The sequence below is a fragment of the Phodopus roborovskii genome, unplaced genomic scaffold (genome assembly GCF_943737965.1).
Source record: "Phodopus roborovskii unplaced genomic scaffold, PHOROB, whole genome shotgun sequence".
Classification (NCBI taxonomy): Eukaryota; Metazoa; Chordata; class Mammalia; order Rodentia; family Cricetidae; genus Phodopus; species Phodopus roborovskii.
The window spans coordinates 8,592,181-8,614,871 of record NW_026126408.1 but is presented as its reverse complement, the minus strand read 5'-3'; positions in this window follow the sequence as shown (position 1 = coordinate 8,614,871).

Sequence of the window (22,691 nt, the reverse complement as noted above, 5' to 3'; positions counted from 1 at the left end):
TAATTATTAGCCCATTTCTATGTATTTCCACGTGGTCTTACCAGGGAAAGGCGGCTGGCGGTTCTATTCTCTCCAGACTCTCCATCTTGATCCTCCTTACTACTTCCTATTTCCTCCTTGTCTCCTAGTCCCTCCTATCTTCCTTTCCTATTGGCCAACAGCTTTATTCATTAACCAGTATGAGAAACATATACAGAATGACATCTCCCATCATCTCCCCTTTTCCGTCTAAATAAAAAGAAGGGTTTTAACCTTAACATAGCAAAATATATCTCATAACAGTTATCAAATAAGAATCACAGTTAACACTATTTAGTCCATTAACATTTAGCAAGATTTGAAGAAAATATTCCATCATCTAGCCTATCTTTGTGTGTCTAAAGTCTAAGTAACTTATCTTTAATACTAAGGAAATCTGTAACCATAACTCTCTGTCTTCAAGTCCCTCAAAGACCTTAGAAGGATAGTCTATAAACTCTAGAAATGACAGAGACAACTCACTGCCTGGTCACCGAAGTTCTTTTGTAATCTTCCATCTTCATTCAGCCCATAGACCATAGTGTGTCTGGCAGACTCTTCAGCAAAGTAGGAAACTTTAAACTGTCTTCTTGTATTGGCAGTTTGTCAGTCACTTTTCTCTGTGTCCTGCAGACTGTCTGGCAGACTCTTTCATGAAGCAGGAACTCTGTAGCAATGTCCATCTTGAATCAGCAATCACTTTTCTGTGGGTCCTGCATGTCCAGTTTATATAGCACAAAGCCAAACAGTCCAGACAAGAGCAGTATCTTGTCCACATGGTTAGTCTTGCCATATTGGAGGCAAACTCCATAACGAGTTTCTTCAATGTCCATCTTCCTTTCTGACGCAGGTGGTGTTGCCAGGAGCAATTGTGCCTCACTGTCAAGAAAAACCCTAAGCCATTTTAAATGCCATATTCTGTAGGTCTTTGAAAGGTTTAAAGAATGTCTTTTTTATTATTCTGTTTCTTTTCTATTTTTTGAGACAGAGTTTCTCTGTGTATCTCTTATCTGTCCTGGAATTTACTCTGCATTCCAGGTTTACTTTGCAGTCACAGAGATCTGCTTACCTCTGTCTCCTGAGTGCTGCGATTAAAGGTGTGTACCACCACACCCAGTTCCTCTCTTTTTTAAAACCATTTTATTTCTTTTCTCTCCCAAGCCTACGTATATTTTAAAACACACTGTAAACCTTTAGAGGTTTTTCTTAATATGAATCTGTCTTTACTGTAAATTGTTATCTTTTTGTAGCCACGAGTCTTTTATCTGGTAAACAACAACATTGCTAAAATGAGTCTTCATTGTTTCTGAGGCAGTTTATAAAAGATGGTGGTGGCTATTTTACCGCCAGCACTGAAAGCTGTGCTCACTGCACTGGTCTACGAGCAGCAAGCAGCAGGTTGCCGGCTTGGAGATGTGGTCCCTGCCATAGCCAGCTCTGATACACACCAATAAATTGTTAGTAGTGCTTTTTAAAAGCCATGCAGTTTTTTTTTTTTTTGGTTTTTTTTTTTTTGCCGCTTATGCTGAGTCAGGAATCTTCCCTTAAAGGAGCCCCGCGAATATCTGCTTGTTTCTCGCAAAGCAGAGTTCAACAGAGAAAAATGCTGCTACCAAGAAACCTTGCTTATCTCTGTTCTTTTGTTTATAAAACCCTTTTTTTAAGCTTTTGTTAAATTTTAAGTGGAAGTTCTTATTAGCCACGTGGGCGCCATCTTGACTCTCCTTACTACTTCCTATTTCCTCCTTGTCTCCTAGTCCCTCCTATCTTCTTTTCCTATTGGCCAACAGTGCTTTATTCATTAACCAGTATGAGAAACATATACAGAATGACATCTCCCATCACCTAGTAAAGCATCAAAACCAAGTAGAAGGTTGAGCTCATGGGAACTTGTCAGAGGCACAGGTCTTAATCTAGACTTTTAATTGGCAATCAGAAATGGACAGTTGTCTTGTTGGGTAGAGCCCTTAACCTTTGGAATATGAACTGAATCTGGTTAGTATTTTAATTAAAGTAGATTTTTAAACATCCAATTGGTGTCTGTTGGGGAATTAATGTATACAGGAAAAAAAAAAAACTACATGCAGTGTCAAAGATCTTTTTTTATTATACTGAACATGAATATAGGAGAAAGAAGCAATTAGACACACACACACACACACACACACACACACACACACACACACACACACACACACACCCAAGTGGGAGGAAATAGAAAGAAATTTAATTTTAACTCCTGAATGGGCTGTCCATGCAGGGTCTCCAAAGTAGGCTGGCTACTTAGTTCTTTGTATAACCTGTATCTCTGTCCTTTCAAGAGGTTAACTACAGTAAGATGCTCCAAAAACTTATGGACAATCGCCAAATTGGAGACCTTGGAATATTACCTCCATTCTCATTAACCTTATTGTTGCCTAAGCTAAGTTACTGAGTGCCTGCAATAGGAGAATAACATTTCCTGGAATGAACTGAATCTATATACTAAAGAAGCACACCAATTAACTCAGAAAGAAATGTAAAGGACACAGATTAGCTATAAAAAACTTGAACTCAGTCGTGAAGATGGTCTTTATACTTCAATGTACATAAGTTACCAAAGGACCTAACAATGATTGGCTCCTGCTTTATTTATAAAAATGAAAATCCTGGTCCTACTTTATTTATAAAAATGAAAATCCTGGTCTTCATTCTCTGCATGACACCTTTGATAAAATTCAGGTACATCCTAGAATCTACTACATGTAAACAAGCCCAACTTTATACTTTAGTTATTTTTATTTTTCTTGAGGGGAGCCCTCTTGTGGGTGTCAGGAATATTACCAGACATTTTCTTTGATAATGGGCTGAGAAGAATGTTTCATGTTTCAATTAAGACAAAGTTCAATATGTATGCACTTTTTAATACCTACATCGTTCTTTCATGTATCTTCCCAAATTAATAGTAGAAATACTATGTCTCCATAGTTCAAAAGAAATATAGGGTTATTTAGCTACTCTGGTCATCATTAGCTGTGTGTGTGTGTGTGTGTGTGTGTGTGTGTGTGTGTCTCCATGCATGCACATGAGTGTATGTACACTCATGAGTGTGTACTTGCATGCATGCATGTATGATTGTGTGTGTGTGATTGTGTGTGTGCACACTTACACATGAAAGCCATGCTGGCCTTCTGTATTACTCTTCAACTTATATTTGACACAGGGTTTCTTACTAAAGCTCTTACTAGAGCTTCAGTATTGTCTAGACTGGTTGGCCAGTGAGCTCCAGCACTAGAATTATTGATGTGCTTGGTCATGTTTGGATTATACAAGGGTGCTAGAAACTTGATGCCTCTTGCTTGTCCGAAAAGCATTTTCCCAAGTGAGTCATGTCCCTAGACCTAAGTGAATGTCACATCCTTATGTGAGGTACTACTCTGAGGTATTTTGAGTGGTAAACCTAAAGCAGAACTAGAAATCTTTACTTTCCAAAAATATGTTTTGAGCTATGAGTAAATCCAGGGTAAAGTATATTAGGTCTGCTTTAAAGCATACTTCTTAGAATCCATGGGATGTTAATATTTTGTTATATATCATCTCTGTAATGAAAATATTAACATGGTAGAGATGGAGTCATACTCAATCCTATCTCACAGCTCTTAGTAAAGTGATGGTTATAAAGAAAGCATATGATCACTCCTTATTAGATTGTGATTTATGCAACCCCAGTATAGTAACTCATATTGTTAATGCCCTGCAAATTATAACTCCAATGAATTTTAATTTAAGAAAGATTTGACAATGGCAGCATAGTCAGATTTGATGGTGCCTTTACTCCCAGAGTTCACACGGCAGAGTCCAGCTGATCTCTGTGTGTTTGAAGCCAGCCTGGTCTACATAGCAAGCTGGCAGCCAGCCAAAGCTACATAGTAAGACCCTGCCTTAAAAAAAATAAAAAATAAAAATAAAAAATACTTTAAAGTTCACAGGGGCATTCAAAGCATTCAAACTAGTACTGTATATACTTGCAATGGTTATGTAGAAATGTTGCGTATTCTGAGTAGAGTTTGTATTACTGCCCCAACTTGCATTTTAAAAAAATGTGCTGTTATATTTCAGTTAAACTTAATACAGTTTTTCAGTACTTCTCATCATCCAATGTAATGAACTTGGTATGAGAGCAGTAATGGAAAAAGACAATCTGCGAAAAAATGTGTAACATAGATACTCTCATTTATATGCACAATTTTGAATTCCCAGAAAATAAGGAGCAGGTTACCATGCATTTACCTTTACAAATGCTGACAGGAGTCAAGATGGGATATAGGCAATCGGATCTGACGATAATATATTCCATCTGCAATTGTTAGAGATGCATGCAAGATAGCAGACAACATCTTCCTTTTGAATTTCAAATGCTATATAACCTTTTGGATATAACAAGGGATATTCATCTGAAAAAATGGTAGGAAATTTATAACGGAGACCACACAATTAGTTGTTATTCTTTGCAAGTACCACATACTCTGATAGGACCAGTTTTAGAAAAAAAAATTGTCTCTCAGTAAGTACTCTCTCTCTCTCTCTCTCTCTCTCTCTCTCTCTCTCTCATCTCCTCTCTCTCCTGTTCCTTTTTTTGAATGGAACAGATTTATAAATAGGGTATCTAGTAAACATAAATGAAAGGGCAACTAGTAAATAAAATAAAAGGACAGGTAGAAAATAGAAATGAAATATAAGCCAAATCTTGAAATGATTGGAAGCCTTTCTAAATTGTTATATATAATCCTAATGCATATTCTTACCATAACAAATAAAATAGATCTGGCTTTGAATTTTACTCCATGGTGCCTATACTTTCTACAACCAATTTGTTGTAGAAAGGAGGAGGTCTAGATAGAACTTTGCTAGGATGGGCAAATTTTGCCTTATACTCTCGCATGATCAAGCACAATTTCAGTTCTGAGGAAAGAAGAAATGTGTCTTAAATTTTCTGGTACCAAGCCTTGCTGTATATTTAGTGAATATTGATGTCTTAGTTAAGGTTTCTATTGCTTTGTAGAGACACCATGACTACAGTTACTCATATAAAAGAAAACTTCTAATTGGGGCTAGCTTATGATTAAGAGGTTTAGTACATTAATTTTCATGGTGGGAAACATGAAGAAATGTGGGATATATGGTCTAGAGAATTACTTGAGAGTTCTATATTTGGATACACAGACAGTATTAAAAGAAGGTGAGTAACTGGCCTGGCTTAAGCATCTGAAACCTCAAAGTCTACCCTCCAGTAGCATACTCTCTCCAATAAGACCACACCTATTCCAACAAGGCCATGCATCCTAATAGTGCCTTAGATCCTTGTGGATCTACGAGGGTTGTTTTCATTCAAACCATTACAATTAGCAATCATCATAAGAGACTCAACACAACTGAACATCAAATTCAGTGTTATCCATTCCTTTTTTTTTCTATGAAAAACACATGTACAAATGCAATTTGTCTTTGTTTTCAAAGTGTTTTATCTATGGGGATTGTGGCTAGCATTCCTTGGTCTAATATTAAATTTTTTTCTAATCTACTATGAGTATGTCTTTTGATCTGTCAGCTCTTTCTCTGACTTCTGATTTGGCTGCTTAAACCTCAGTTCACACTCTGGGCTCAAGAGCTATTACGAGTGATGAGTGGCATCTGTAATAAATAGTAAATATTGGCAGTTTAATTGGATTTATAAATGCCTACGAGAAGGGAGGAGAGAGTCTGTGAGGCCATTGACCCAGAGCATCAGCTAAGTGAAGAACAAATGTCTGAGCACAGGTAGCTTCAATTGTTAGGCTGAGAGCTGAGATGGAACAAAAAGGAGAAAGACAATCATCTCTTTCAGCTCCCTACTCCCCTTTCTTCCCTTGTGCCCACTCCTTCCCTAGTGTACCTCCTTTCTCCTTCTCCCTCTCTATATCTTGATGGCTCTGGGATGAAGGAACTCCCCCACCTCAACTCCCACTGCCATAATAGTGCTGAAGGACCACTGAACTTAATGGAAGGACTCCACATATAACATAAGCCCAGAACTAAATGTCTAGAAAAAAATATTGACAGGCCTAGGAGACTCCACATTTGTTAATCTGTTGGCCCCATGTGTGTACAAAATTATGATTAAAGTTAGGTTTTAGGTAGGTGACTTTGGTTTTTAAAGAGACTGCAGCTCAGAGCCAACAGGTATAAAACCAACTTCTTAATAATAATAATAATAATAATAATAATAATAATAATAATAATAATAAATGTTTATCCTACATCCACAAGAAAGTCACTGGTGAGTCACTGATAAGTGGAAAATAAAAAACAAAGATGCTACTAAATACGTACAATAAGGTACATACATGGTATTTGCTACAATACTTTAGAAAAAGCATTGAATAAATGTATCACTCTATCTGGCAAATATCATCATAGGAAAACCTGGAGAATAGAGAAAATCTAATCTTTAGGGTTACCATAATGAGATATTAAAGCTGTCCAATTTTCAAAGAAAACATAATTCATAGAGCAAGAGAATGCATACTGGTGAATTCTGAAATTTTAGGGCAAAGAATTATAAAATAAATAAACAATAAACATATGTGGCTTTTCTTTTTAGAACAACACATTTTTTTTTCTGATTACCACAGTTTAAAATGGTTAATTTTGACTTACATGAGTGATACATTGTGTTTATAAAAAAAATCTCACAGGCAACATTGTAAAGTAAAATTTGCATCATTTTTTATCAATGACTAATCTGATATCTTCAATTCATGAGGCTGGAGAAAGGTGTGTTAGTTCAGTTTGTGACCTTGGACAGAACATAGATAATTAGGGACACTTGTGCTAGACCAATAGATGAGTAGACCTATTTCTATGAGACAGGAAATAGAGATAATTACATAGGACTGCTCTTAGAATTGGGCCCTAACATATCTGTTCACCTAGGATATATTTCTGGAATAACAATTCCCTGCATGGTTGAAATCATCCATGTAAAATAATGTACAAATTACCCATGACCAAAAATGTTCAAAGTCTAGCAGCTGCTGCTAAGTGGTGCACAAGTAAGTATTGTATCTCTGTCAACCATTTCAGCTCTGGACTATTGTACAGAGAGAGAAAGGGGAACCATTTAATTTTATTTTGCCAAGCTCTTGACCTATCTTTATTGCTTGACTGATGTCTATTTCAATCCCACGTGTTGAATAGACTCAGCAGCTTTTAGAGGTCATTGATGTGATTTTTGAAGGGAACCTCTTTGATAGTTTTTGTCTCTTCCTCTGTCACCACCTCTTCCCTTGTATCTAAGCAGACCATGGGTGTGGGGCACATATTCTTAACCACGGTGTCAGTGAAATTTGCCATTTCTGCTCATCCAATCCCTTCTTGTATGTTCACCTTTCTGCTAAATATTAAATTATAGCTTCCTGCTCTAAGTAAACACAGCCCAATCCCTCCCCTCCTTTGAGGACATTTTAAAAAATAGTGCACATTGTTAGAAAATAGCTAAACGTTAACATAAACAATAATGGGTATAACATGTGAATATGTACAATGAGATACTCACTTTGTCCACATCTGTGGTACTGACCATGCCCATTGGGAGGTAGAGACAGGGGTGGAAGTGACCTGGGGGACTAGGTCTGCAGCTTGCAGCAGGTGGACTGGAGAGCATCCGGAGGAACCTGATGGTGTTCATCTGTCTAAGTTGTAAGTTATTTCTCCCTGATCCCTATTAAACCATGATAGGTATGTTCTAGAAGAGCTGAACAAAATCTCAGGGGGAGAGTAGGAAGAGGTGAGTAGGAAAGTAGGGTATCAGAGATTTCAATAATAGAAAGAAGGAAGATGCAAAGACAGTGACATCAAATAGCAACGGGACCATTGTAGACAACACTTGGTCGTACAGATGGATCATGGTTGGCATGCATGTAGTAAACACAAATTTCTGTTGAGAATGGCTTGTCACAGGTCTCTCCTTAAACTGCACTTAAATGTTAACATAAAGATGGTGAGTTTTTTTATTGGAAATTATTAAGTACTTTCATTAAGTTATTGTACTCAGTTTGCGAAATACATGGCTTAAACTTAAGTGTGCAAACACTTTGAAATTTCAGGTGAGATCCAACAATAATTGAATCATGAATCTCATAAACACTAGAATGTTAATGCCCTTTGATGAAGAGCATTTTATTTGGATTTTACATTTGTTTATAATTCTCCTTTTTGCATGAGTACAGTTGGGAGATATCTTCTTTTTAAAATAGTTGCTTCTTTTGTTATTGCTTTTCATTGTTAGAGAATTTTATTTAAGTTCTAATCTTTAAAATAGCTTCTTAAGAGAACCCCTTTGTTTTTATTTCTACTGTTTTGGCCATGGTGGATAATCCTGTTTCTCCAAGGAAGGAAAATGCAAGTAAAAACTGCTAATACTTCCCCACAAACTGCTTGTATGTGACTATATATATATATATATATATATATATATATATATATATATATATATATATATAACCTTCATGTAGAAATAGTGGATATATCTTGAAAAGACCTGTGATTTAGGGTTAAGCAAAGTGATACATTCTAGACTGAATATCCAGAACAAGCTTTGTGTTTATTTTTGTAGCAGTCGAGTATCTGAAATAATTTCAGGAATAAATACTCCTAAATTACATGTAGAGAGGTTCTTGCCTAGATACAATGAAATGGTTCCTCATGAACTGCAGCTTCTTAGCCCAAAATAAATAAATAAATAAATAAATAAATAAATAAATAAATAATACTAATTTAAAGTACACAAAATAGTTGAATGGTGACGACTTCATTAAGAACTTTCTCCCAGGCACACTGTCAAAGATACTCTTCTTTATAAAATATTCTTTTTCTCAATTATGAGTGTAGATATGTACAGGCCACTAAGGTGGCTCCCGAGTCCAGAAGAGGCATCTGGATCCTCTGTAGTTGAAGTTACAGACAATTGTAAAAAAAAAAAAAAAAAAAAACCATGACCTGGGTGCTAGGAACCAAACCGAAGTCCCCTGGAAGAGCAATACATGGTGGTAACCATTGAGACATCTCTCCAGCCCCAAGACTTAAAGCATCTTGTCACTTTCCAGTATTGACCAAGTCACTGAGCAAAACTTTCTGTGTTCTGTAATAATTATTCACTAACCCATTAACTCACTATTCTGAGTAATATGACTGCATGGGTTTAGGACAAAAAACAACAACAACAACAAAAAACTATTATCATACTATGTAGAACACTTTCATTTAATAGAAATTTAGTGACTTTAAAAATTACATCTTTGAGAATTTCTGTCACTGTATTTTGATCAAAAACACCTTGTCTCTCAATTCCTCCCTCAGACAATACAATTTTCCTACCCACCCAACTTTATGAACCCTCTTTTTCTCTTAAACCCATAAAACTCAAATTTGTGCTGTTCATATATATTGTTGGTTGCATGGCCTTCCACTGAAGTTTGATCAACCTACCCGAGGCCACATCACTAAAACTGACTCTCCTTTTCCACCATCTCAATTGTCATAGTTCCTCAGCAAGGCAGGGGGACTTCCTGTGCAAGTGCAAACCCACTTCTCTTTTACTCAGACAATAATAACCAGAATAGCACAATTGGCTCCCTCTATTGATGTGTCTCTTTTCTTGCTCTCCTCTATTCATCTCCCCCTTCAATCTTGCTGATCCCTCATGTTCCCCTCCCCCTCCCCCTCTCCCCTTCCTTGACAGATTTTGATGATCTCTCTTGGAAGGCCTCACCCTCCCCTGGGGAGTGGATGGGGGATGGGATGGGAGTCCTGTAGGGAGCATGGGAGGGTAGAAGGGAGACAAACTGAGATTGATATATAAAATAAGAAAAAAACATTAAATAATAATAAAATAAATACATAAAAATAAAAAGAGAAAGAAAAATAATAGCACAATTGGGTCAGCTGACTAAAGCAGTATTCGACATGGCACCATTACAGAGACAAGACCTCTTGGATATGATTTATTGGAAGAGATTACGGCTTTATGAGTTCTGTGAACATAATTCCTAGACATGTTCTTTGGATCTGTTTCTTCTGTGACCTGTGTTGCCCCAGTCTACAATGATACTCCAAATGAATTTGGGGAAACTTCTAGGCCTTTTCTGAAAACCAGTTCCATTGACTTTTTTTAGATGATTCATATCCCCATTTGTTTTGACCATAAATATAAGGTGGCTCAAATATAGATAGAAAAATGAGCAAATATTTAGTAATGAAACATGATTAATATGATTGTGTTGAAAAAAAAATCTACTTAAGGACATACTCAGTTGTTTGAAATTTAGGTAGGAAATTCAGATGTATTAGTCTCATATTTATGACTGTCTATTTTTCCGGTGACTAGATAAGGTAGACATTTTTCAAGTGGAAGTGCTAGGTTTTAAACTGCCCATGCTACCTTTAAAGGCTTCCATTTATGTGCTATATTCTGTCTCCCCTAGAACTTTGAATTTGATTCCACAAATATATACTATATTAAATGCATGCCTGGCTTTTGTTTTTCCCCTGCTTGCTGCTTGGTTAGCTAGCTAGTTGTTGAAAACTGATAGTGATAATTATTTTAACAAATAACTTGATTATTGTAGACACAAATTTATAGTTGGAAGAAGTGTCAGTAAAGTGGATCTAATTACCCACGAGGCAGGAGATCATATGAAATGTATAGATCTTAAGCTTCTGAGTATCACCTCCCTCTTCCACCCAGATGTCTTAATCATTGACTGTGACATTTGGTCCTCTCAGACCTGGCTGTCCACAGCACGCATTGGAAGCTCTTATTTCATTTTTCACACTATGTAGCATATCTTAAAACACAAGGCTTGTGATGGGGCATTTGTTTTCATCCCATGGTACACCATTGTGCCCAGCTCAACAACAGAGCTCCCCATGTTTGGAGGATAAAATTAAAACATCACCAAGCGTTAGCACCACCCACTATGGAAGTAACACACAGAAGCTCAAATCCTAGTTCCCAATCCACATCTTTGCCACTGGAGTCTATTAATTCGGCTGATTAAATTCTGAACATGTGCACCCATGTTTCTGAGGGGGGAAAATGGAGGGAATTTGTAGCTCTATTAAAGAAAACATTCCACTTATTGATTCACTAAAAGACCCCTTTCCCCAGAACGTTTTTCCCATGTTTGTTCTAACAGAGAACTGTGCTACAAAGACTTCAGGCACAAATTAGACAAAAATATGCTTCCACTGGGATCCATTGACTAAGCATTTGAATAATTCTGAAATGGGAAGGAAAGTGCTCATTATTACCTTAATTCATAAGCATTAAGTTTTCCCTTCAAGGTTATGACAAGAAGCTGGATCTTAGGAGTTACAGGAGTGGGCGTGTCAGAAAGAGACTTTCTAGGCCTTAAGGCCACTAGTCCTTAGGGTGGAACTGAAAAACTTTGTACTTGAAATAAAGAAATACTTGGGAAATCCAGGGCATCTAGGCATTAAATGGCAAAATGTACACAACATGGCCTCTGTTCCAGAAACTTTCTAATTTGCAAGATACATATTACTTGGTGCGATCTACAGAATTTCCTGTAGCTGGTTATCTTTATCTTAATTTGCAAATAAAGAAAATACGATTTGAGAGTTGTGGGCATTGGAGCATGAATATGGTAGCTAATTATGTTATATTCCTTAAACTTCCTAAAAAAAAGTTTCAATTTGCCTTTGCCTGATCCAACTAAACAACAAAGGTCATTTCTCCCTACGTTTCACTTTACCTCTTTATTCATACATTTATACTCTGCAAGTGCTTTGGCTCTTCATTGGATTTTTATTTTTTATTTGCACTAGATTTAGTTAGCTTTCTGATACTAAAACAAATTACAGAGGAAATCAACCTAATATACAGAAAAGATGGATTGTAGCTCATAGTTTGGATCTTGGAGTTATGGTTAGTTGTTATCTTTGTTTGGGGGTATGTAGCAAGCTAATACATTCTGATGGGAGGCCATAATGGAAGAAAATTATGCAACTCATGACCAGGAAGTGAAAGAAAAGGCAAAGAGAACAGGGTGGGTTGTGCCACACTTTCTTTAAAAAAATAAACAAAATGCCTCCAGGGGCCTGAAAACCTCCCTCCAGTTGTGACACTTCCCTCTAGCACTACCTGGGAATATCTTAGTTTGCTTTCTATTGATGTGAAAATATACTGAACAACTTTTAGCAGTTCATCCTTGGGGGAAATCAGGTCTGGAAATCAAGGAGTGACCCATAGGAACTGAAGCACAGATCATGGAGGCAGAATGCTGCTTACTGGATGGCTCTTCATGGCTCAATTAACTTGGGTTCTTGTTGTTGTAGTTGTTTTCATACATCCCAGGACCTCTGGCCCAGTGATGGTACTGTCCTCAGTGGGCTGGGCTCACCCACACCAATCATTAATTAAGAAAAGTTCCCACAGACTTGTCAACTGCCAATCTGATGGAGGTATTTTCTCAATTGAGGTACCCTCTTTCCACATGGCTCTAATTTGAGTCAAGCTGACATCAAAACTAACCAAACACAGGAACTAAGCCTTTTGCACTTTGGCCTTTGGAAGACATTTAGAAACTAACTAAATAAAAATAATATCTATTTATATAATTGTTTTGTTCTTATGTGATTTTAGGCTTGAATCAAAGTTACAAGAATAGTGAGGCGTACAGCTTTCTTTCTCTAGTTTCCCAAATTACTTGCATTCTTATTCAGGGGATATCATTTCGTCTCCTTTTCTAATACATTATTTGCACATATGTATGTATGTGCACACACACACACACACACACAGATAGCTTTTCTGATATTTGTTAGTAAATTCAAGACATCATTTCTACTTACTCCTAAATAACTGGGTATGGTTTTCAGAACAAGGGGATGGAAGTACTTAATTAACCACAGTACAGTGAGCAAACCATCAAAGAGGCAGGGTTAGCACTCAACCCACAATACACATTTCGATATCAGTGTCAGTCTTCCTGAACTAATGTTGTCTTTCAGAAGGAGATGTTATTCATACAGAGTTTTTTACTTCCTCAGCCTCTTTGTTATCTAATCTGGAAGTGACTTTCTTTCATTTGTTTATATTTCTTTCCTGACCTTGGTAATGTTGAAAAACACAAAGCCTGTTAGGCTTATCTCATTGTCATAACCAGGGGCAGGCAGTGTTCATTTGTCTCAATAATGGCATATTGGTGACATTAGTTTTGATCATTTGCTTAAATTGGTGTCCTTCACCATAAGATTACTATTTTCCCTTCTTAATTGAAGTAATTTATGAAGGAAAATCAATTAATTTGTGATTGTGATTATGCAAATGCCCAATTTCTCATCAAACTCATTTGCTGACATTAGCATCCATTACTGAGTCTTAAACTCCATCATGTCCTCTGTCACTGTGAGGCTAGTGGTATTCCTCTGGGACAATCTTTTCTCCTTCATTCATTTATCCATCTATTTGTTTAAGTCTATTACTTTAAGGGCTCATGAATATTAATATGTTCATTAGATATATCCATTACCATTGTTTATTTGGTGCCCAATTTGTTTCATAGTTGATCAATGCAGGGTCATATAAAGTGACTTTGTATTGCTTTAATATACCTAGTGTTTCACTGACCATCTATCTGTCACTTTCTGGTTCAAAATTGCAATGTTCATTGTCTTTATAATAATAACTTAAATTTTTTGAGATTATAATATAATTACATCATTTTCTTTTATTCCTTTCCTCCCTTCAACATCTCCCTTGTGTCTTAATGAAATTTATTGTCTCTCTTTAACTATATGGGTATATACATATAATGGATATATTTATTTTTAGATATGTAAGTAAAATGTGATGTCTAGATATTACTCATATGTATATATGTTTCAAGGCTGACCATTTAGTATTGGATAACCAATTGCTTTGCTCTTCCATGGAAAAGACTATTTCTCCTGCTCTCAGCATTCCTTGGTTGGTATAGTTCTTTGCTAGGGTTGTGGCCCCAGGGGCTTCTCCCTTTCCATGTTAGCTGCCCTTGATCAGGTCATGATTAGGCAGCCCTGTTTATGAGACTTCATGGGTATGTCTTCTCTGACATTTCTAGGAGACACAATCCCACAGCAAAGTCCCTGTTCCTTTGACATTGGCTATTACAGGCTCTGTCATATTTCCCCTATTGATTCTGAGTATAGGCTCTACCTGTAACCTCCATTGTAACGTTGCTACTTATTTACATAGGAAACTACTCTGCTTGAGAATTCATTTTGTTTGTTTGTTTTAGTACTTAAGGACAAATAGTTTACAGAATCGTGTGAAGTGAAGAATTCCAAAATCAAACTACCACATTTTATGTATATCCTAAAATTGTAAAACTCAGCATCTAGATGGCTCTTAAATGTCTTTTGTATGCCCTTGTCTCTTCCTCCTTCCCTGTTGTTACACTCTGTTGTGCTCCCTATTTGTGTGAAAAATAGCTCCCATGAGTTAGTTGGAAGGCCTGTAGAGAAGAGACTAGCTCCTCAGGAAAGAATATGAGACAGTTCAGACTACAAGATGATCAACTCAAAGTGCCAAGGAAACTCTCCCATAGGATTATGGAAACAAATGACTGATCTCAAGACAATGAAAAGATGTATCTAATATCTGCAGCCTTTGGAAATCATTCTCTATCTTTGGCGTTCACTATTTTCCTTGGAGATATATCTACATCTACATCTACATCTACATCTACATCTACATCTACATCTATATCTATATCTATATCTATCTATATCATCATCTATATCTATATAGTATTTGTTCCTCCAATTTGTAGATGTTGATATGAGACTGTAATCCTAATGATAAATAATGTCTTGCTAAGATGTATATTGAAGTTATTGAGCTTGTTTTATACTCTCACTGATATATTGAATGTACTAAAACATACCATGTAGGTTTGTCTAGAAAACATATAGCAAAATGGCATACCAGTCTATATGTGCATGTGTGAAAAGAGAACAATTTCTTTACATGACAGAGGAGAGAGACTGCCACATGATATGAAACAAAAGAATCTGTCTTGTGTTTTTGAGCATGCAAGACTCCAATGCTTTATAAGCTACTATCAGAACAAGGACTTAATGCTTCAATTCTCCAAGGTTATTGTGGTGTTTCCACCTGTTCTTCTAAAATTAATGTTATTATGGAGAAAGATGATCAGAATTAGATTTTCACAAACTAATATAAAGAGAACATAAGTAGAATTCAGTCCCAAAAGGCTCAAAAATTGCCACTTTCCATTGTGTTCAGATCACATGTTCCCTTGAGTACAACTTGGTTAAGATGGAAGGAAGCATTCTAAGGAGCCACTGTAGTATGTTCCATATAGTTTCAATGTGGGAAAATGAAAAACACTTCTCAGATATGTTTTCCTCACAGGGAGAAGCAGCCCAAGATGGATGGTGAAAACACCAGGGCACTCCTCCATGTTAGTTCATTAGCATAAGTAAAGCTGTTCTCAAGAGAACATACAGAATCTTTTTCCATTTGCTTGGCTCTGATTTGTGTCTTGTTCTTATATTTCTCCTCCTACAAATCTCTCCTTGAAACATTTCTGCATTTAGATATTGCATTATCCAATTAGTTGATTAAGAAATATCAATAGTTCTACAAGGGAAATACCAATAACAAATGTATTTTGCTATGACAAATAAATGTTTATTTTTGGGTGTAGTTAACCAACCACCCCCATTTACAGTAGCATATATTCAGTTGATTAGCAATTCTCACATATGTGCCTTAATGGCAATGATGCTTCCTTAACTCTAGATATATCATTCAGCATAAACTGATTGTAATATAGGATAGTCTTCTTGAATTGATTGTGCTATATGAACTAAGAATTATGAAGAACATTTTCCATGACTAACCCCTTGGTGCAAAGTACTGTTGACATTCTGAAGACACACTGAAGAATTTATGTGATCTGACCTCAATTGTATGTGGCAGAAGTAAAATTCAATTGTGGCTCATTTGCTGCACATGCTAAGCTAATGAGAATAATGACCAGAAGAAAGTACCCAAGGCAAGCACTATGCCAATGGCAAAGTCCTGAGGCAGCTTGCATCCCTGTGACTGGATTAGTCTCATATTCTGAAAAGACATACATAAACTACATTGGCTAACAAGCTAATCATTCTATTTTTTTTAACCTGGAATACCATTAATTCTTATTTTTATTCACTCCTAAGGACAACACTGCTAACTAGAATGCCAGCAACAAGGCTTATAGTGATCTATGCATGTAAGGTATTAAAACACATTCTGATAGAACTTATTATTTTATCAAATTGTTCATAATGTGGCAGAGGGGTATAAGGTCAACAAGAAAGCTAAGCAGATAAAGGCCCTCAGTGACAAGTTTGACCATATTTGTTTGATCTCTGGAACCCACAAAATAAAATGAGACAATCCACTCCTATAGATTGTCCCCCAAGTTTAAAAAATGTGCCATGGCATATTAAAGACCATATACATACAAACATATATGTAAACATAAAATTATACATATTCATCATGATATATGAATGGCATAAAGTAATGGCAATCAGTAGACTATTATTTTCAAAAAATGCTTGTATTAGGCCCATTTGTGAATATATTAGTCTGAATAAGCATATGTAGGAAGTATTAAAGTCATCATATACAGTTACAAATGAGTGTGTCACAAAATGTAATGAACAGTTTGTCACCATAAAGCTTAAATTTCTCTATTAACATGGGAGCTGAGAGCTATAAATTTTTCATAATCTATAGATCAAAATCTGTAATGGCTGAAGTCAAAATAGTTCTTCAGATAAAACTAAAGGGCCCTAATTCAGTCAGGTTCATAAGCAATACATTTAATACTTACAGAATCCATCATCCTTTAATGCAGAATCAAGATACACTGGCATTAATAATTCATATTTTAAAATCTTTAGTAAAATTTCTTAGTCTAAAGACAATTCATTGCAACTGATTTTTATGCAAACAATTGTGTATTTTTATATTTAACCATCAAGCTGCCTTGAGACTTCATAGGTTAAACACACACACACACACACACACACACATACACACACACACACACACACACACACACAAGTATAAACTTAGTTTGATAATCTTGGTACAGTTGCTAATGGAAACTTACATGTTTTGTCTGTGTTTACCATCCTGCCCTTTAAATGAAATTGTGTATGCTTGCTCTTATTAGAAAAGTTGGCATAATTTTTATAGCCTTACCCAAAGCTTTCTACTTGTAAAAGGTAAATGTCTTCAGGAAGTCTATGAATTAAAAAAAAATCATCTCTCACAAATGCCACAAAGCTGGCGGAGTAGCCCAGCATCATGGGCAAGCTTTAGAAAAGCTGGGCCTTTATTCTTGGCACTGGAAGGAAGGCCACACTGGACTTAGCTTTTTCATGCAAAAGCACAAACAATGAGGCCAGAGCACTGTCTTGATTCAATAATTGAGGGCTACATGCTATCAAATTGATCTGTTCTTCTTGTTCTCCCCACAAAATATTATGATTGAGCGTTCAGACTTAACATCAAAAACACAGATACATATAACATATATAGTCCTGAGAAGTGATTATAGGGCACAGATAAGGAAAATTCATTGTACTTAGGGACCAAGATGACTCATGAATAATGGACATTTGAGGCTCACAATAACTTTGAATCATAGAGTTGAAGATGTATAGTCTCTTAACAGTGACTCTGCTCCCAACTTGCTGTTTTGTACAAGTCTATTATTCAACATAGAGGCCAGAGAAATTCTTTTACAGTGAAAACAGTAAATGCCACTTATCTGCTTCGAGATTTTTCATGGGTGGTTTCCTCTGTGTACAACCTACTTCCCAAGTCATTCATATGCTTTTCTATCTCACACAATCTAACTGCTTAGATAATTGCCTCCCTACAAAGGTTTCTCCCAGGAGTCCTGAAGCAATGCTATTCTGACTGTGTTTTCTCTGTTTTAATTCCATACCAGTCTCCATATGAATACTTCGATATTTATTTACTTGTATGGAATCTAGAGTTTGGACTAGGGGTGTAGTTCACAGTTCATAGAATTGTTTGCATGTTTGTTTGCTTTTCTATCATGGCCAAAGTCCTGGGTTCAATATTCAATACCTCATATAGTAGAAAAGTTGACACACACCTTTAATCCAAACACTGGAAAGATAGAGGCACAAGAGTCAGAAATCAAGGTCATTCTTAGCTACCTCACAACTTCAAAGCTAGTCTGAACTAGATAAACTCTGTAAGAGAAAACACAAATAAAAAAAAAAAAACACAAATCAAGACAAAAATAGGGGTTTCATTCTTCTTGGCATCTGTATTTCTGATATCTTGAAGGGGTAAAGATTTTTGAAAAATACTAATTTATTGACTCGATAAGTATATAGTATTGAGAATTGGCCATACCAAGACTATAAAACTTACTAATGGCTTTTACCAAACTAATGTTGGGATGTGTTCAACATTGAATGCCTGGTTTGGGGAGTTGATTACACAGTTTCCAGTGCATTTGACGAGGCCAAACTATTAATGAAATAAGAAATCTTGCAAGTTTTATTTTCTTCTCCCATTCTTTTCAATAAGATCTTTAAAAACAAATGGGCCATAAGATAGTCAAAGGAAAAAGAAGAAAGAAAAGAAAAAAAAATTGAATAATCTCATAAAATAACTAACTTTGCAGTTTGTGTTACTAGTGCCCTTCATGCTGGTTATTTCATAATGTATGATCTTCCCTTAGTTGTCCTTTCTGGTAGAAGTGAACATTTTGATCAATGAGTGTCTTTTCCTAAGGTCTACTTGCATTTTGAACATGATCTTTTTATTTCACAAAGGCAGGCTTTCCACCTTGACAAGGAATTTCTTGTCATAATTAGAAAGCATCTCTCTGTATGCTTCGTTTCATTCTGTAAATCCTTGTGTACACTTTGATTATTCAGAAACTCTGCTCAAGGAATGAGATCTTTAGGTATCATTGGTTGTCGTTTTAAAGACCTACATACAAGGATTGCATGACAGCCTTTTTAGGACCAGACAGGTGTTGGAAGGCCTTGCTGGCTGGTCAGAGGTTGCAATCTAATGGCCTGACAGCTTTTTCCAAGAACTTCTTGTCTCTGCCTGACCTTATCCAGAGAATGTCCCTGGGCCTGGAGAACTGACCTTATCTGAAAGCTGTCTCTAAGCCAGATGCCTGAATTATCTTTAGCTTGTCCTTTGGCACAGATTTCCGCTAGAATCCTTCGCTGCTGCATATGTGATAACTAAGACTTGTGCTAGAAGCCTTATGATAGGACCGTATCACTTAATGCAAATGAGGGTTTGTCTCCAAGCTCCCCAATCCTACATATTCCTTATACTCTAGAATATAGTTGAAGTGATTCACTGAAGTCTGCTTCCCAGAGGGCTGTCTCCATCATGTTCATGGTCATACAAGAATCTTCATCATCACTTCTGCCCCTTTGTCTTCTTAGACTGATGCAAAGACAAAGGGCACCCCCACAGACAGGGATAAGACTGTATTCCCTGGTAAAAGATCTCCCTGAGATGTACTGTAGGGACATGCAAACTCAAGTCCAAGTGACACTGGAGATGTAACAAGGTGGGAAAATGAGAGGTTTCAAGGAAGTGCATTCAATATGGATATTTTCTTAGGATCTGTAATGATTCCTGAAAAACTAGAGGCTAAAGCTATAAGGATTAGGCTCACTTGGAATGCTATCCTTTAAAGAAAACTACAGCAAGCCTATTCATATAAGAAATACACATTTTATAGAACAATGGGATATACAGCTATAGCCAGAACATGTTATGAATGAGTATCAAATCCAGAAATAAGGAAATTTTGTGATTTAAGAACTGCTTAAGACCATGAATGGTGGTGGGAGAAGAGATAATGACCTTCCCATGAAGTTGTACTAGGGTTCTGAAGTGAGAAATGAGCTAGGCAGCTCTTTAATAACAATAAAAAAATAAACAAAACAGTGTATGGGTAACTCAGCATAGTTCAGAAATTACCTTTCAACCCATCATTTGGGAAAAACACAGGAATATGGGGACACTGTGAATCTTAGAACTTTACATATTCAATAGTGGTCATGTGAACATTTCATTAATACACACTCGAGTAGAGATTAGGGAGAGTGTTTCCAACTGACAAGGACCGGGCAAGAGGATTGGGAGACAGGTTGAAGTTGGGATTTTTCAAATGGTAAAATAAACAACAAGAAACCCAGTAAAACTGAAGCAAAAGCCCAGTGGTCTTTTCATGTTTGTGCCTGCCCAATACAATGGCCACTAATCACACACAGCTTTTGAAATGTTGCTTGTAGAATGAAAAATAACGTCCCACTTAGTATACATGTGGCTAGTGACTACCATATTGGGCAGGTATAGAAACTTCAGGCTGAGAGGCTGAAAGGCAGGATGGAGACAGTCAACAGCTCGGGGCAGCACCTCGGTGGGAATAGGGCACAGCATTAAAGGACTGCCCAGAGGTATGTTTAAATTGTCAGCAGCACATATGTGTTCATTCTTAGTATCTTATTTTTATGACTGGATTCATGTGTGGATTGGAAAGAACTAAAGCCATTCAGGACAGTGTTTAAAGGAAGGAAATCATTTGTTGTCGGCTGCAGCATCCATAAATGGCTGAAGACAGACAAAAAGTCTGCAGAGGCTTTCTGGTGGAACACCAATGTTATATATTGCTTTCCCCTTTGGGCACATTTCTTTTTGATTATTAAGTATTCAGTTGGTATTGCGACTGTCATCTACAGAATGGGAAGATGGCAATCTTGATGAGGGGGGAGGGTGCAGACGGGGCTGTATTGGGAATGATGAGAGCCCTTATCTACTTTGCAGAGGTGTGGTGAGCTATTATAAATATTTGGTTTCAAGTGTTCATAAAATGCTTGTTAAACGACCCCACTCTGTCACAGAAGATGTTTATTTGAATGCTTGGCGAATTTAATGCTTGTCACCCACAAGGCAGGTACTTGCTGTGCAAAGGTCAGCTACATATGTTGCTTCCTTTTCATGCTCATTTCCCTTTTTTGTGACTGGAGAAACAGGATGCTAATTATAAAAGGAAACCTTGTTTTCAAAAGAGATGCTTCAGGAAGAAGTGGAAACCTAAAAACTCAACTAGCTGTGTGTAAGTACACACACACACACACACACACACACACACACACACACACACACACTCACTCACACACACGCACACACAGGTAAATATAAAATCTATAAACACTTTATCCCATCTCTATTCATAGTCCAACTCAGATACCTGAGCTTTTAACACTTCGTCCTCTTATCTTAAATATTTTCTGGTGTTTAAATGTGTATATATTAAGTAAAACAAAACATTTGACAGTTTTGTACTGTTTTGTTCATCTTACGAAGATAATGGTAAATATTTTACAGCATGATGCTTTAGCACACAGTAGTACCTCCTAAAAATACTCTTTGTTTTTGCAAGTCTGGTGTTGCAAATTTGAGTGTCATTTCTTATACTATGATAAGCAATTTCACATAAAATATTGAGGACTGATGAATTTTGATGGAACATCCACCATGTCACACTCATATTTGTCCATCCATTTCCTTCTTTAAAATTTTAGATATATTATGTAATGATGTATAAGGTTCTACAAAAGTTTTCACTAAATTAAAAAATATTTTTTTCCTACAGTGCAGTCAACAAATTCACACCCCTGTTGGAAAAAATGTAAAACTGTTCATAACATTCATTCCCTCTAGTACTGAAATGCATTTTTATGAAATCTATTTCAATGTGGCAAGTGATAAAAGTCAACGCCATTTCAATTTGCATTACTGACTTCTTGTGGGGCTAATCTTTGTAGGGCATTTTCCTGGCGTTTCTCAGTTGCTCATACTGAGTAGCCATTTCTGTGTTGGGGCACTTGAAAATTGTTTCTTATGCTGTCTTTGCAGTGTAAAAAATATACACTGTCATATCATCTCTATTTGCTTAAAATTGCCTCGATGTATATCTAATCTAACTGATTTTAATTTAAAAATTAATTTTAGACATCCAATCAAAACTTGTTTTTACAATTCCATCTTGAAAAACAGAAACACATCTTGCCCATAACTGAATCTTAGTTCATCTGCTTTTTATAGCATTTCAAATATATCTCAGATGATTAAATACTAAATATACAATTATAATTAAATATTTCCTTATTTTAAAATGTAATATAACCTGTCCCAAATATGTATTTTGCAAAGTGTGTTTAATGATCTATAGATCCTTGATGTCTTTTGGGTAATTTATAACTGGAAAAAAAATTCTATTATACACAAACATACACACATGTACAATGGTTGTTTTGTTATGCTTCTTGGAAGATATGATTAATTTTCCAAAAGATATTTAAGTATATGGACTAAATATTAATGAATGTCGCAGACAAACTCTAACTTTATTAATCTCTTATATAGTTAACCATTTTCTCAATGTCATATCCTGAATAATTAATTGATTCCCTATTGGTATATGCTGCATTCTTTATTGCAGTTTTCTTACAATAAATTCTAGACTGTGGCTTATAACTAAATAGCA